Source organism: Cupressus sempervirens, chromosome 2 (genome assembly GCF_028749045.1).
Source record: "Cupressus sempervirens isolate cs-2001-9-10 chromosome 2, ASM2874904v1, whole genome shotgun sequence".
NCBI lineage: Eukaryota > Viridiplantae > Streptophyta > Pinopsida > Cupressales > Cupressaceae > Cupressus > Cupressus sempervirens.
In genome coordinates, this window is record NC_143119.1 from 420,178,443 (window position 1) to 420,195,957 (window position 17,515).

The following is a 17,515-nucleotide window of genomic DNA, read 5'->3' on the forward strand; positions in this document are numbered from 1 at the left end:
TAGAATCTCTTTTGTGATAGTCACTAGTCATTCTAGTTGTGCCTACCTACTATCACCAGTGTCACTCCTCCTCAAGATTCTCCTCATAGAATCTCTTTCACAATAGTCACCAATCATTTTGGTTGTGTCTTCTTACTGTCACTACTGTCACTCTTATTGAGATTCTCCTCATTGAATTTCTTTCACAACAAATACCAGGTGTTCTCAACTATGTCTACCTACTGTTGCTTGTGTCACGTTTCCAGATTCCTTTATGGAAGATCTCTCTTGTGTCAATCACCAATCATTCTGGCTATGTCTGTCTATTGTCACTCATTCCTCTTTAGGTTCTTCATCTTAAGGATTCCTCGTTTAACCTCAGTCACCAATTATTCGGATTGTGTCTGCCTACTATTATCACCCTACTGAAGAGATTCCTTTCATCTATATTTTGGACATTGGCACTTGACATCAATCCCAAAGACGTTGAACTCAAAATGGCATACTTATTTGGATATGTTGACCATTTTCTTTGTTTGCTTTGCTTTTGCTATCATCATGCCTCCTCAAATAACTTGATGATTCATTTCTGACTAAAGAAGTAATGACTAGGGGCATGATCTTTTCTTTATTTTTTGTTTACAGTTTAGTTCCAATAAGTTGACATATTCCTATAAAAGGGGCATCCACTGTAAGAGTCTCCATCTTGTATTGGATTGCCACGTGCACCTCAACTCCTTTTATACAAATTTATCAATAATGTTGGTTCTTCTCCTTGTCTGTTGGAGTGAACTTTTCATGCTATAGTACATATTGATACTTGTCCTACTAAGTGAACGTGTCGGTCACTGTGAGTACATCTAGCATACTTCTATCTTAGATTACGAATGTAAGGGTCATTGTGGATAGAATATTCACTAATTACTTAGCATGAGATGGATCTCTTGTGTGTTTGGTGTGTCTGCCATACAAGCAACATTCTAATAATCCTAGTGTTTATGCTCTGATGCTTATGTTAACTTGCTACATTAAAAGGGGCAAATGTTCTAGTCATTCTGGCTTCTTGTGCCTCGAATGCTTACATTTCATCCCAACAAAACTAAAGAATATTTCCTATTCATATTCTCATGATTGCAATATTAGTGAGAGTTGTATGACATCTAGGGTTTTGGCTATGTGCTCAATGATGATAATTGTCAAGGCTTGGTAACCAGACCCAGGGTTGCATTTAGCATAGGATTGCATTACTCAGTTTAGCATATTATTTGACTGTAGATCTATTTTTTCCTTCTATGATGATGGATTCTTAGTCTCTTCAATGTATCATGATTCTTTACAACTACACAAGCATTTGATTCTTTGGTTCATCCTCTCACGCTCCTTGATTAGATACATGTCATGTCAAGCAAAAATATGAAACAATACATCAGATGTTAGTCCATTTACCTGTGCATTTCATTCATAAATCTATACATCCATCTCATCTACATAAACAACTCAAATCAACAATGTATTCATACATCAATATCATATTTTGCATCCCATATTCACAGCAATAAAACATCTCATGTATATCAAATCCAAAAATAGACACTAACAATGACATGAATGCAAGATGCTCAGCTCAAAATCTCATATATATATATATATATATATATATATATATATATATATATATATACATACATATATATATATATATATATATATATGTATGTATATATATATATATGTATATATATATATATATGTATATATATATATATATATATATATATATGTATATATATATAAAAGTATCCAAAGAATGTTTCAGTACAAAATGGGTGCTACTCGAGCACTATCGGTCAAAAATGATACAAAATGGTGTTGGCACACTAATCAATACATAGCGAGAATCAAAAAACTTGAAGATAAGAGCATCAAAAGTCTAACTTTGTCCACTACCCTCACCTCTTGGAGAAGGAGGAGGTGGCATGTCTGGCTTGGCTGGCTGGCGTGCACCTCTAGAATCTCGAGCATAGTAAGAAAAATAAGGTACCTACTAAGCCTCATCAGGAACTATTGTAGAGTATGCTACAAAATAGTAGGCCACTCAAGCTGCCTATAGTCAAACCTCATCCTGCAACATCTTTGCCCTCTGCTCAACTGCATATGCCTACTCCCGCAGCCTCTGGATCTCATGATCATGCTCTATGATCCATGTATCCCTCATCGCCACTTGCATCTACAACTCTCCCAATTATTGGGAGGCCTGCCTAATCCTCTCTCTCACCCTCCTCAATGCATCTTGGGGCCCTATAGTAGGTTGCTCCTACATCTCCTTATTGAGAATCTCAAGCTTCTACTCAAGTGCATGTTCCTCTACCTATAGTCTTTGTCATCAACCCTACTCCATCACACTACCATCAACACCTACATCTGATCCCATCTATCCTGGGGGAATTTGCACCTATCACACCCTATGCCTAACCTATAGTGGTTGCTACTATGGTGGTTGATGTTGTGGTGACTACTAGACTAGACCCTATATGAGTGCCTACTTTGGGCCAATGCTACCATCCCCACGAGATCCGTGAATCGTGCAAAGGGGTGACTGATAAAATATACTTGGTATGCAGTCATCATCCTAGCATCTGCTATCTCCAAGAGGTAATCCCACTATGATTCAACTAGGTTGCACACGTCTATCATCGGCCTCCTAGGATCTAGTCTCTCAAACCACCCCCGATCTAGACCTCTCACTAATCTAGTATAAGAGTAGTACTCTTGCAAGATATCTTGTGGCCACCCATACTGTCTAAACACTCATGTTATGGGAAACCTCTCTAGATTTGTGTGGCTCGGCCTAACAGTGGTCACAAGGAGAACATCCAGCTCAACTCTCTAGGAGCATCATCCCAATCCTCTATCTCTCTCCCAGGCTACCATACAATGGAGACTAGGTCATCGAGACAGGTCTTCCAATGCTTTGTCTTACCCAGGCCTACTTGGGTAAGATGCCCTCTATATCTACATATAAATGGCTCCATCGCCTCTTGGTCATCCTCAAAAATGGGCCTCGTAACTGGTAGGTGCTCTCATGCCCAGATCTATAGCACATAGACTCTGGTAGCCATACTCCTCCACTCATGATACACTATCTCATGCATCTCATAGAACATGTGTGCCATCATGCACTGGCCCCATCTGAATTGCTCAGGAGAATCAAGCATCCTCTACAGCATGATACCCCATCTACACTCTAGCCCATGCTATCCTCTATCCAGCACCAAGAAGCAACTAATGAAAATGGCTAACACTGGAGCTAACTTGTGCATGGTCCCATAGGTATGGATGAGCTCATCTCGTGTGATGGCTTGCCCTATCGCTAACTCCTGCTAGAAGATAGCTCACAATGCCTCTATCCCTACCTGTGGCACTATGTCATAAACTACCCTCAACCCATGGAAGGGTATCCACAATATCTGGTAGATGTCCTCTAGTGTGATAGTCATCTCCCCTTGTGGAAAATGAAAGGTGTTCATCTCCAAATGAAAATGCTCCACTAGTGTTGTCAGCAAGCTATGATTCACCAGCACTACTAGGATCTAGCATAAAGGGGTAAGTCCCAATTTGTCAATATGTGCCATATCGGCATCATCTAAGCTCTGCAATAGAGCTCCATATGGCAGATAGTGTCACCTAAACATGATGTCATTGAAGACCATCTATACACATGAATAAGAACAACATACAAACAGCTAGTACTCGCTCAACAAGTCAGAAAGATGACAAAATAACTGCAAAATTAAGGTGAAACAATCAAAAATGCAATTTCTAAACACCAAAATTTCACATGACAATTCATGCTCTTGCATGAGAAAACAAGTCCTCACATGAAGAAACACAATCTCACATGAGAAGCAACAAGACTGTAGGTGATGAAAAATCCCATGCATCTCGCATGAAAAGTGGGTATCTCTTGTGCGAGATTCCCCACTGATGTGTGCAAAGAAACACTAGACTATGTATCTTTGCACAAAGAAAGATAGGGCTCGTGTGAGGAAGGACACCCTCACGTGAAAACTAATTGACGAAAAACTAAAAACATGACAAAAACATGCAAAAAAGTACATCAAAGTGCATGAAAAAATTAATCTGAAGCAAATTTGCCAACTACTCACTGGAGTTCCATAGTCTGTCGGCTAGCTATGTCATCTAAAGTGCTCAAAATGGTGTAAACAGACTGGAACTGCCATATCTCTCTTGGAGCTCTCTTCTCCGCTAAAGACAAAATGCACAAATGATTTGAAAATGACCCCTTGAGCCCTTATATAGATTTTGACCTAATTTTTCAAAATGCTTTGGTTTGCATGAAAATCACCTCGTTGGCTAATTTGACCATTCTGAATCCATTTTTGGGATCAAATTTGAAATCTGACAAACCTAAGCAGCCCAAAAATGCATTTTAAAATTTTGCAACTGATGCGATCGAATGCTTTTGCAGTCTAAATTATTTTGACACTTTGAGAATCTTGGAACCTTTTCAACTCAAATTTCTTCAAATTTTCAAACTTTATTCTAGAAAAAGTCAACTCTGGTCAATTCTAGTCAAACTTGGTCTTTGGGACCTCAAAATCATGCTGAATTGACTCTGAACTTTCTTCTAATCATTTTGTTCTCTTCTATATTATGCTAACTCTTCATGCTCTTCTGTATCTCTCCCTATACTACTTTACACATTTCTGGTGTGTCATCTTTCAATTTTGCTCTTGAGGGGGCAGGATGATTACATCATTGAATCTAAACTTTGACTCAATATGAATCTTCATTACTTACAATTTGAATCCTCATTGCTTGGGGCTTTTTGTTCTCATCTTATGTCCTTATCACTCAAGGCATCTCATCTTTAGGGGTAATTTTGTTCTCCTCTATTTGATATTATCCTTGCATTAGTGAATCATATCTTATAACAACCTTTACCAAAGTTCAATCGATAGGTATCAAGGCAATCTAAATCCTAACTCTTGAGGATCAAGCCTCATTCTGGGGATGGTTCTATAGCTCATGATTGGATTGTGTTATATTTTATGCTCAGGTATCTAGGTGTTCTATCTGGATCCCTTAGGGCTAAGCTTCATTTTGGAGACAATCCTTAAAGCTTATCAATCTAGGTATATAGGTGTTCTATCTAGATCCTTTAGGGTTAAGCTCTATTTTGGAGACAATCCTTAAAAGCTTATCAATCTTAGGTGTCTAGGTGTTTTATCTGGATCCCTTAATATTAAGCTCTATTCTGGAGATAATCCTTAAAAGCTTATTTCAGGTATCCTCTCTCTAGATCCTTAAAGGTTAGGCTTTGTTATAAAGAAAACCTTTTAAATGCTTATCAATTTAGGTATCTAGGTATTCTACCTGGATTCCTTAAGATTAAATTTTGATTCTGGAAATAATCTTTAAAAGCTTATCAATTGGTCTCTATGTCATCAATTTTGAAACCAATCTTACTTATTGATCTTCACATCATGCTTTCTAATTTTCTTCCAATTAAACATGTTGCTTGCACATTCATTTAAAGAGGGGAAAAATGTAATACCCCAAAATTGGCTCATTGCCATGATCACCAATTCTAGTCTATTTTGATCAATTCTAAAGTCCTATGTCACTAGGCAATTCTAGTTCTTATTTTCACTACTTGACTTAATTGTCAAATGCAGAAAACCCTAAATCTACATTAATCACACTAATTATTTAATTCCTAAGTATTGACTCGAATTAGTCACATTAAACCTATTTGATTGAGATTTAATTTAATTTGAAGTGTTTATACTTTAATTTAATTTAATTATATACTAAGACTAATGTACTAAGGAATTAAAATATTTCATTTAATAATTACGCCCACTTAATTAATTGAATGAGATTATTCAATTAAATGGAAAAGGCAATTATGAGGTCATGTCTCACTTTATTAAATTAAATAATATCTTCAAAATCCTCTCTTCGGTTCTAAAATGGAAACTCTGAGTGAACTACCTCTCAAAATTAGAATCAATCTAGTTAACTTGCTCACACACTTATGAAAAGTTTGGTTAACTACTCATCACACTCAGATCTAAAATAGTAAACTTCACCTGTACAAGCAAGTTTCCATCTTAACTGAATCAATCTTAACCGTTCATCAAGATTGATCTTGATCGTTGATCCATTCTTGGATTCTATTTAAGGGACTCTTAATCCCTCATTATAGAGGTTGAATTTTGATGCTATTGAATTTCTTTCAAATTGAGTACTCGCTTTCTAGGCTTTTACATTGCTATCATTTTAATTGTCATTTAGATTAAAGAATTCATACATCTAGCTTAGTTTCTATTACTATTTAATAGAATAGATTGCATATCATATAGATTACTTGCACACTCTTATTTTGCATAAATCATTCATTCTAGAAAGCTCTGGTTACCTACATCTCATCTTGAGAGCACATAGGCAAAATCCTTCTAGATAGAAGGCAATAGGTCGCATTGTCAGACCTCTTGGGTGAACCATTCTATGTTCATTTTAGGATGAATCTACATACAATGACCATGTTGAAGTGTAGGTGAAAGAATCGAGGCCTCATTTTCATGCACACACATACTTACCTCTTATACTCATAAATTCATATTATGTTAGCCAAAAAGGGTTTGCATAAGAGTTTGTACCATAACAAACAACTATGACAAAACTTGTTCACTCGGAATACAAAGGCTTTGATGCTTGGCCTTCACTGTGCTCTAAAAGTTGTATCTTGGCTTCTGTAGAACTTGGCACTAACTATTACTCAAAACCTGAATCACTTGGCATGTATAGATTGCTCGACACTTGAGTGACTTGACACATACTAGTGCTTGATATTGACTAGTCATATTACTCAGCATGTACTATTTGGAAACTTATGCTTGGCATTCTTTGATCACTTAGCTCACATTGATTGCGTGGCTCATTTTGATCACTCGACATGCACTATGCACTATAATTCTACTAGATAATAACTAAGTGTTTTGTCACTACCTTGTCAAAACCAAAATGAGATCAACAATCTCCCCCTTTGACACGAGTGGAAAAAACACTTTTTCATGGCATATACATCCTTATCTTGTGTATAAGTCATATAATATATATTCATTTCTTAGCTTCTATACAAAAACTTCAAAATTTACACAATTTGCATCTGTATCAAAAAAAATTTCTATCTTCTATACCTTATTACTCCCCCTAAGTAAGTACTTCATTTTTTTTTTGCTTCAATTACTCCTAGTGAGTAGATATTTACCTTGACAAACTTTTTTTTTCCAAAATTTTCATAATCCCCCTTTTTTGACACTTATGTCAATTGGGTTATACACTAATAGTGTGTTTATCCAATAAGGTCCATTATTATCTTCAATGTTGCATCCCAATTTCCTATTACTCCATCTAGGGTTTGATATTGAATGTCTAGTTGGGCAACAAGGTCAACTAAGCCTTCATGTGTGGAAAGATGGGAATCTTTCTTCAAGAGTGTATCTGCATAGGCTAGTTCCTTGTGCAATACTTCCATGTGAGGTGTCAACATGGACTCGTTACTAATCAGAGTAGACCTAATATTAGCATCATGTGCTTTCAGCTTAGCAAGCCTACTTTACTTTGACAATAACCTCTAAAAATACAATTGAATATTACTTAGAGATTGTTGCAGTATGGTACCTACGAATTGAAAATCTTCCTACAACTAGTCGATAGCTAGTTGATTCTCCTTAGTAAATATATCAATATTGCATAGCTTTGTGTATAGAGAGAAAATATTCTCTAACACCTTCTTTATATTTTCCATTTTGGTTTCTAGATCAATCTATCTGAGTGCAATAGCACTAGATATCTTCTCCAAAACCTTGGTATAAAACTTCCTTTCAGACCATTATAATAATTTGACATTTTTATCTAGGTGTTTATCCTTAATCTTGTCCATAATTCTGACAAGTTTATCTATAATAGACTTATCTTCATTTATTTTTGGGAGGTTAAAAGCATCAATGAACATGTCTTTGATTTCATGTAAAACTTTCTTTTGCTTAAGTTCCCTCCTTAAGATTTCTTGCCTCTTCTTCCTTTGTAGAGTGGCTTGAAGAATGCTCATTTCTTCAATAGTGATTGTATTCAAATCAAACTTTGGTAGCTTAATCACCTCATATAAGCTTACATCCTCAAATGATGTAACATTAGCATTCTTGGGTGTGCTAGAACTCAGCCTTGATATTTGAAGTGGAGTGTCATGTGTACTCAGCCTCTAAAGAGCTTGAGTGTTGATAGGACATGTAGAGACTAGAAAAGTAACCAATGTTTGTATGGAAATTTTCTCCTCAAGTGCACCAATCAACTTATCCTCTTTGGTCTTTTCTCCTTCTTGGTAAACTTCACCCTATGATGGAGGAATAGGTATAGAACTTGCCTCCTTACCCTTGCTCACACTTGTTCCATCCTTGTCAATAATTACTAGAGCTGGTAAACCTAAACTATGTAGGCTTGGCATTGATATACCTGTAGGTTGTCCTTCTATCTCTTTCATCTGAATGGCAACTATTGGCATTACAGATGATGTCTTTGTTGTAACATCTTTTTGTTCAAGGTTTACACTTTGATCTATATATAGATCCTATGATTCCTTTCCCTTTACCATTGTAGTTTGTGGGGGCACATTTGATGTGTCTTGTTGGTTCTCCCCTATAGATGCAAGTTTTTCCTTTTTTTCTCATCCACTCTCACCAATATTGGATTACTACATAGAATTTTTGCATTGGTAGAGTCTTGTAGTATTTTCTTCAAATCATCCTCAATCAAAGGACTAACATTCTATGATGTAGTATTAGGAACATCCTTGATGTTCAATAAGTTCTTTTGACTATCTTGGTCATCATGCGTGGGACTAGCACTTGGCACCTATACATCCTATTGTTCTTCTCTAGATGTGACTTCATATGTTGTTCCTTCAATTCCCTCCATAGTACCTTCCTTGACTAGGTTCTCTTTTTCAATATTTTCTACTTCTTGCTCACCTTTCTAACTTATTTCTTTAGTGGATAACTCATAAATAGATTTCCAAATTGATGTACTCTTGGTTACCACATCTTTTATTTGCTTCTTTAAAATATGGAATACTCGGTATTTGTGACAAAATTTCCCTTTTTGCTTCTCCATTACCTTAGCAATCATCTACTTATCTAATTTAGGAATCACATGGGCTAAAATAGTTTCCCTAATTTGTCTTTCAATAGTTAAATTGAATTGTCACTTTTTCTCAACTCTTTCATATAAACTCTTTGGTAATGAGTTGGAAATCTCTAGAGAAGTGGTCTTAAAATTTACCATCATTTCATGTATGGCCTCCTCTATATTATTTTTCTCTACTCTGCCTAACTTGTCAAAATCAACATGTGTGAAACCTAACAAATTTTCATTTGTCTTAATATTTTCACACAAGTTATCAATGTCAAAAGAGGGATTATGGCTTACCACTTTGAATTTACTCAAGTCATCAGACTCTGTCTTCTCCTCATCTAAATCCTCTTGTGGCTTGTATTTCTTCCTCAATCTCTTGAAATTCTTTTGAGTAGGTTGGCTTGGCTCTACTATGACATTATCTCTTTTTCCTTTAGGCTTTGAAATGTCCTTTTCCTATGTAGTGGCTAGCCTAGTGCTTGACCTAGTTAAAGGTAGATCTAGCTTTTTTTTGTGACTGCTTCATAGCCTTCTTTGGTTTCTTCATTGCCTATTTATATTCTTTCCTCTTAGTCTTAGCAACCTTAAATTCTTCCTTAGCTTGTTCTTCCTTGGCACCTTCAGCATCATCAACTTTATCTTCTTCTAGGCCTTGTGTAAGTTCTAGTGGTGCTTGGCCCTCTACTTCTTCTTCTTCATCTTCTTCTTCTTTGGCTTCCTCACCACCTTCACCAAAATTCTCTTTGAGCTACTTCACTATATTTTTCTTCTTTCTTATTATTGAGGAAGTTTCTAAATTTACTTTTATTCTTGATTTAGCCTCATCATAGTTTCCTAAGGATGTAGAATCCTTGTCAATTTCCTCGGCCAGTCAAGCTTAAATGGCTACAAAGGCTTCATCCACATTAATTTCATATGGCAAGGGATTTAACCATCTAACCCTGGGTATTGCTGCTTACACATATGTATAATCTACATCAACTAGGAAACACACATCATTGTAATGTTGTTCCACTAATGCAACATGATTTCTCAATCTTTACTTATGGATTTCTTGAAATCCTTAAAATAGCTAAGCATTGCTGATTCAAAATTGTCTCTAAGTTGCTAAATGAATTCTATTATCTATTGGGTTACTAATCATGTTCGTCTTCCAAATAAATTTACCAAATGTGGGGGAAAAAAATTTCACATAGAGAAATATGCAAATAATCAAAGAACCAAACTTGCAATATGCACTTTTGGCCTTCCTAATGGCTTCCATATTTTATGATAATTATTGAAGTTGCAACCCAGCTAGGTGATAAGAATGGTCTCTACTTACAAATTTATAATCTAAATCAACTACCATATAAGAAACACTATTCATTTAGCTTCACTAAAAGAATTTGTGAGATATAACTTTGACTAAAAAGCCTACCAAGGGGTCTAAATTGTATCAATTGACATCCCTTGCTTGTTCCATACAGCACCTATGTTCTTCTCAATAACCTCCTTTGCATCACTCCACATGCTCTTTGGTCTATCTAGGGTTGGGTACCTTGATACTCTATGCATAATCTTTTTTGTAATTCTAATTGGTCCATTCTCTAACCAAATTTTATCATCATGTATACAACTCAACACAATTTTGATCCATTCAACTTCAAAACTCTAAGGAAATTCTAAGGCACGTGTCAACCCTTTTCACTCGACAATCATATTTTCCTCCTTCAATACTGCATTATCACACAACTTCTAGTATATTTTTCTTATTTCCATGTCTCCAACTTCTCCAATCTTACCAATGTAGAAACATCTCACATCCTGAACCATTAAGACCTTTAGTGGTATCATGGATAACACACCAGACAAATCTCCCTTGTATGCAATCTTAGGAATTACTCAGAATGAGGGTAGTCTCACATCATTAATAATTAACTAAACATTGGAAACTTCCTTCCCATCTTTCCTAAACGTTGCAGAAGAAGTAGCTTCCATTTTGACTTCCTATAGTTTGCAAAAAAAAATAGCATAACTTTTCACAAGCTAAATTCCTCTCAAACCCAATGAATTATGTTGAGTAGAAGTTGAATCTGGTTCACAAATACTTGAATCTCCTTTTTCAATTCACCTTTGTTCTCTTTATGGTCTTCAAACTCTAGTAGATGCAAATGAGTCAAAAATTGACTATATAACCCTTCAAATTTGACATTAATTGCTTAGTGCTTGTATAGCTATAAGCTCAACTATCATAGGATTTTCAACATGCTTAGCTAACATAGTGAGCTCGGCTCATACTATCATATCTGCATTACATGACAATAACTACAATTCCTTTCATGCTCAGAAGTAATTGTAATTCTTTCCATGCATGACAACAAGATAGAAAAAACAAAATGATAGATTTTATCTTGGTTCTAATTACTTCATTGCATCTTAATTCATGCTAATATGATATTTTTAGATCTTATATATTTGGAACTGGTGCATAATATAAATTTTCAAATGTAAGTTCCACACATACCTTTGATTACCTAGTTGGGGATGATGTGATCACCTAATCCATTGGATGAAGTGACATCATCTACATTTGATGTGTTGCAATCTTCCTTCTCTCTCCATGTCTTGTTCATCTACATCTTCACATTTTCCACATCAACCTTTCCTTTACCTTTCTTGCCTTCATTTCTTGGTGTAGGTGACCGAGTTGGATAATTTTTGCTAACATGACCAGTTTTAAGACAACTAGAGCATACAATCTCATTCAGCCATTTGTTGTAGTTACCTCTGAAATGAGTTCTTATGAAATTTTCAAGAATGTGACCATATTCTTGGCAATAGTGATAATTGTACATTTTGTTTTAATCCAAATTATAAGAGTTTCCATTGCGGTGTACCTTTGTCTCTTTGTTTGATGTCCACTTGGATTTGGATCTGCATTCATATGCTTGTGTCTATACTTCTGACAATTGTAACAATAACCTTCAAATATATGAGTGTTGGTGGTCTTGGTCCTACATTCATGTGCTTGATATACTTGCTTCTTACATTTATGATAGTGTCCCTTGAATTTATTCTTAGGGTTTTGATTTCTAGTGTTGGTCCTACAAAAATTTGTTGTGTGACCCAATTTTCCACCGTGATGACAAGTGGGTTTGTTGTACTTCCCTTTGTTGTTCCTTTGTTCATCACTTTTAGATGATTCTTCTTTTTCAGTTGTAGAATAGACTAAACTAGTAGTTTCATTGATTGACATTGCTTAGTCCATCAGTTTTTCAAAATACTTGATGGTTTTTACTAGGCTTGTTAAGATTTTTCTTCTTAGCCTTCAATTCATTTTGTAGTATGGTATTTTGTGTTTCCAAATTTTTAATCTCAATGTCTTTCCTATTCAATTCTTGATTTGCAATCATCAACTAACTCGTTGTATCCAATTACATGTTTGCAAGCTTTTAAACATGTGATGCCTTCTCTTCAAATTTATTAGCTTGTAGTCTTTTGTCTTTAATCATTCCTCTATCTTCTTCAACTTTTTTCTTCAGTTGAGTTGTCTCACACAACAATACTAATTGAACTTCATGTTTCCTTTTTAGATTCCTAATTTCTTCATTTAGGGCACCATTCTTTTCCATTAGATCTACAATTTTTGCATCAAACTCATATGATATTCCATCCTCAAATAATCTAGTAGTGTCTACTTCTTGATATTGAGTATCATCTTGTTAAATAGCTATCTCTTTCCTTCTCTTCAATGAATGTTGCACTTCATCTCTTGCCTCCTTGAGTTGATGTAGAGAAAGTTGTATTTCAATCTTCTAGTTCTCAATAGTATTTCCCAAAATTGTAGAATTCCATCGTCAAGATCTTACCTCCAAAGCTATCAAAATTTCCTTTCTAGAGAACTCGGCTCTAATACCAATTGTTGGAAATAATAATGGGAAAGTAAGTTCTAGGGGGGGTGAATCAGCACTTAAAACTTTTTCCTCTAAAAAATATCACCAAAACCCCTCTCAAAAATTACTTTCCCATTGTTATTTCCAACATGGCCAAACTCAAAATTGAAGCCCTGATTTTGACTACCATTCTAAACTTTGAATCAATTTGAGCTCCTATAAGCATTTTTAATGCATGTGTCCTCGATTGTAATTTTGAAGCCTATGAAGTGTCTCATGTTTCTAACACCTTACATTTAGTATACACGTGTTTCATGATGATAAATTTCCATTATGAATCATTTCATGAAGTTTCATTTTGAGCATTGTTCAAATCTGCATTTTTGCCTGTGTCAAAAAGCAATAAGAAGCCTAGTTTGCAATTGGATATCTTGCACCCAATTAAGTTTCATGACTCACTACATTTGGAGTTCTTAGTATGCATATCAAAGAACCTATGTTTTAGTTTTCAATTTGATTCAATATGTTTTGACTAGGTTTTGAATCTATCAAAATTGGTCTTTTATTATTGTCATCCTGATGCATATTTCTCAAAATTCTAGGAAGCCCTATTTGACCAGTTATAACTTTGACCTAGTAGACCCTATTGAGAAAATTCCATTTGCATTGCATTCTAGAGGTTATAAACTTGTTATGTTCTAGATTTGAGCATATGAAAAATCCATTTGGCTAGGTTTCAAATACAATTCCAAATGTAAATTATAAAATTGTATTAGTGTCTAAAAGTACAGATTGATCAATAGCCCTGTTCAGGATGTCATAACTATGAATCCATGATAAATGATACCAAATGGATTACACCACTATGTTCTACTCTAAAAATGCTTTAAGTTTATCATTTTTCAAGTCTTGATGAATCCATTTGCACACTTTCTTAGGTCCATTTTGTTTGTGAAAATCATAGCTCTACCAATGTCCCCAATCCTACAATTTTAAGTACCCTACTTTGAACACCTACCAAATGTGCCTAGTTATTCATCATGATCCAAAATCATATAATTATACTCTCCTTGTGATTGTAAACTAATGCCCCAATTTTTGTGCCCCCAAGTGTTAGTTTTACTTGTTTTCAAAGCTAAAATTGAACGCACTTTATTGTTTTATGACATGTTTTTTGTAGGTAGGTTCAAGAAGGCTACTTTGATAGTCAATATCTTTTGACCTAGATTTCATCATAAGATGAAATATGATAGGGAACAAGAATGTGGAACAAAGAATCAGTGTGTTTATTTTTAGGGCTCAGTCAAGTGTTTTGGTCAATTTTTAAAGCTAGCATGTAGGCCTTCCTATCAAAAAATCACAATTTGCAAAAAGGGGTAAATTGAGTTCTAAATGATAAATTTATGTTGGATTTTGATTCAGTTCAAACCCAATTATTTTAGAGATTCAAATTATTGGATTCAACAGGTCAGGTGTTTCAGTTCAAAAAAAATTAGCTAGACCTGCCTTAAGGTCTGACTAATTTCTTTAGAGATTGATAGAATGTTGTGGAATCCTAAAGGTGTCTTCAGGTTTAAAATGATTTTGATATGTAAAGAGGCAATATGGCAGTTAGATGTGAATGGAAAAATATCATCATGATGGGACAAATAAATATCTATTGGAACAACATCCATGGCAAAAAGAAAAGTGTGTTATTGTTTAGTAAGATTGGTGGTTTGTACTTCATGAGAGAAGTTTTTGTGATTTGAAGACCTAGAGGATAAGAGCCAATTGAGGCATGATGGGGAAATAAATAAAAGGAAGGCATAGACTAAAGGATAGTTTGAATTGAATTCATCATCAATATAGGAGAGTTTTTTTGGATACAATTGTTCAAATTGTGTGTTGTCTTTGATGTCACACAAATGTCATATCAGTCATCAGATAGTGCCTACCGAACTTAGAAAGTCAGCATAGCAAAGGACAGTGTCTACCAAGCTTAGAAGGTCAGCAAGGCAATAAACAGTGTCTACCGAGCCCAAAAGGTTAGTAAAGATAGCTTGTAGTGTCTATTGAGTAGACAGCTCGTTACTGAGCTTTCAAGGTAATCAAAGAAATTTAGTTCTTAGCGAGCTCACTCGGTAATCGAAAAAAATATGACAAAATTAGTTCTTACCAAGATCACTCGATAATCAAAAAAAATATGACAGAAACAGTTCTTACCGAGTTCACTCAGTCACCAAAGATAATTTGGTAAAAGTAGTTCTTACCCAGTAAACTCGATAGCCAAAGGATTTTAAGATATTGTAATGTTAACCAAGTCTAGAAGGTTAACTCTGGAAATTTCTGGAAGTAGTATTTACCGAGCAGGGTCAGCCAGTAAAGGACATTTATTTGTTTAAGAATAATATATGTAGCCAACTGTTGAATGGTTTATTGATAAATGTAACATGTAAATGAGCTGACTTGACAACTTGAATGATATAAGTAAGAAGTCAAGTTGCGAATTCAAAGAAGCATGAGATGGAAGAATGTGGAATTAATATGATATGAAGACTAATTGTTGTGGAAGCAGATTCGAAGGATGATCAGAGATCATTAAGAAGTAGCAGAGCCATATTTGATCAAGAAGGATCTAATGATGTTGAACAGAGACCTGTATCCAGCAAATCTAGTTGCATCTTGTTCAGGTCAATTCATTGTTGCTTTCTAACCATTGTAACAGTGATTTCAAATCTCTTAATAGAGTTGGTTTAACAGCCATTTTGTAAATCTTCTAACAAGGTGACAGTTTAGTTGAATTGTTCTAAAGACCTCTAGCAAGGCCACTCCTACTAGGGTGATTAAATCCTCTAACAGGGTCACACCTAACAGTGTGTATTGTAACCTTTAATAGGGTTGGCTCCTAACAGGGCTCACTTCAGAAGAGTGAAAAATTGGTGACTAGTTACTTGGTGGTTTTTCCCATATTGAGTTTCCACGTTAAATTTGGTGTCTCTTGTGTTCACTTTTTTTTTCAGTTACATGCATGAATGCTTGAGAAGAAAGTAATAGTTTAATTTACTGAGTTACAGTAGTTGTTCACTGAGTAAAAGCAGTAACTAAATCATTAAGACATCTAAGGGATTTGTAGATTAATTTTTGTGTGTCACTAATTCACCCCCCCCCCCCCCCCCCCCCGTCTCAGTTACACTATCCTTAATTCCAACAATTGGTATCAGAGCTATTGGTGCTTATAGGAAAAGATTTCAAGGATATAAGCTAAAGATCAAGATGTCTTACAAAAGGGAAATTCCAAGACTTAATAGGGACAACTTCTCAGCATGGCAAGGATTGATGAGGCTTCATCTAGCTTCCATTGGTGATACAAGGCTGCAGTACCTTGATGAAAAATATGAAGAACCTTCTGGTACATTATCTATTAATGATATTGCTGAAAAGAATACTCACAATAACATGATGATAGATATAGCATCTACTCTGAGTTATGAAGAATTTGATGACATCAAGGATTACAAAACTGCCTTTTAAATGTGGAACGAGCTGAAAGAAATCTACGCAGGAGATGATAATGTGAGAAGAGACAAAGCAGAAAGTTTGAGAGGACAATTTGACCAAATGAGGATGAGAGCAGATGAAAACATTGCAAAGTATGTTGAAAGAGTTAAAGCATGTGTTAGTGCAATCAAAGCATCTGGAGGAGATATTAGTGAGGAGATAGTTATAAGTAAAGTTTTTAAAACTCTACTTCCCATTTATGCAATCAGAACTTTTGCAGTTCAAGAAAGGAGATGTGAAGCAAATCATAAAATAAATTTAGAGGCCATAGTTGGAAGATTGATTGCATTTGAACTAGACAACTATGAAAACTATGTTCCAACTACCAAGAATGTTGAATCAGCATTTGAAGCAAAACTTTCACTCAAAGAAAAAGGGAAAAAGATGAAGGAACCACAATCAGAAAGTGATGAAGAATCAGAAAAAAGTTTAGACAATGATCTTGAAGTGGTTGAAGCTCTACTAGCAAGAAAATATTCAAGAGGCAAAGGAAAATACAAAGGTAAAGTTTCTCTAATCTATTTCTCTTGTGAAGAAATTGGACATATTGCTGCTAGGTGCGCAAATAAGAAAAACACAGATGAGAAGAAAGGTCACAAGTACAATGGCAAGAAAGAATTCAAATCATTCAAGGATAAAGGTAAGAAAACATGCTTTATGGCAAAAGATTCTAATGACTCTGATAATGAAGAAGAAGATGAAATAGTCTACATTGTTGTAAAAGATGAATCTGATAATGATGAGGAAATGGCACTCATTTTTCATATGAGAAAAAATGATACATGGATCATAGATAGTGGTTGTTCTAATCACATGACTGGTGATAAAACTAAGTTTCAATACTTTGAAGACTATGATGGTGGTAGTGTAAGATTTGGTAACAATGAACCTTGATGTATAAG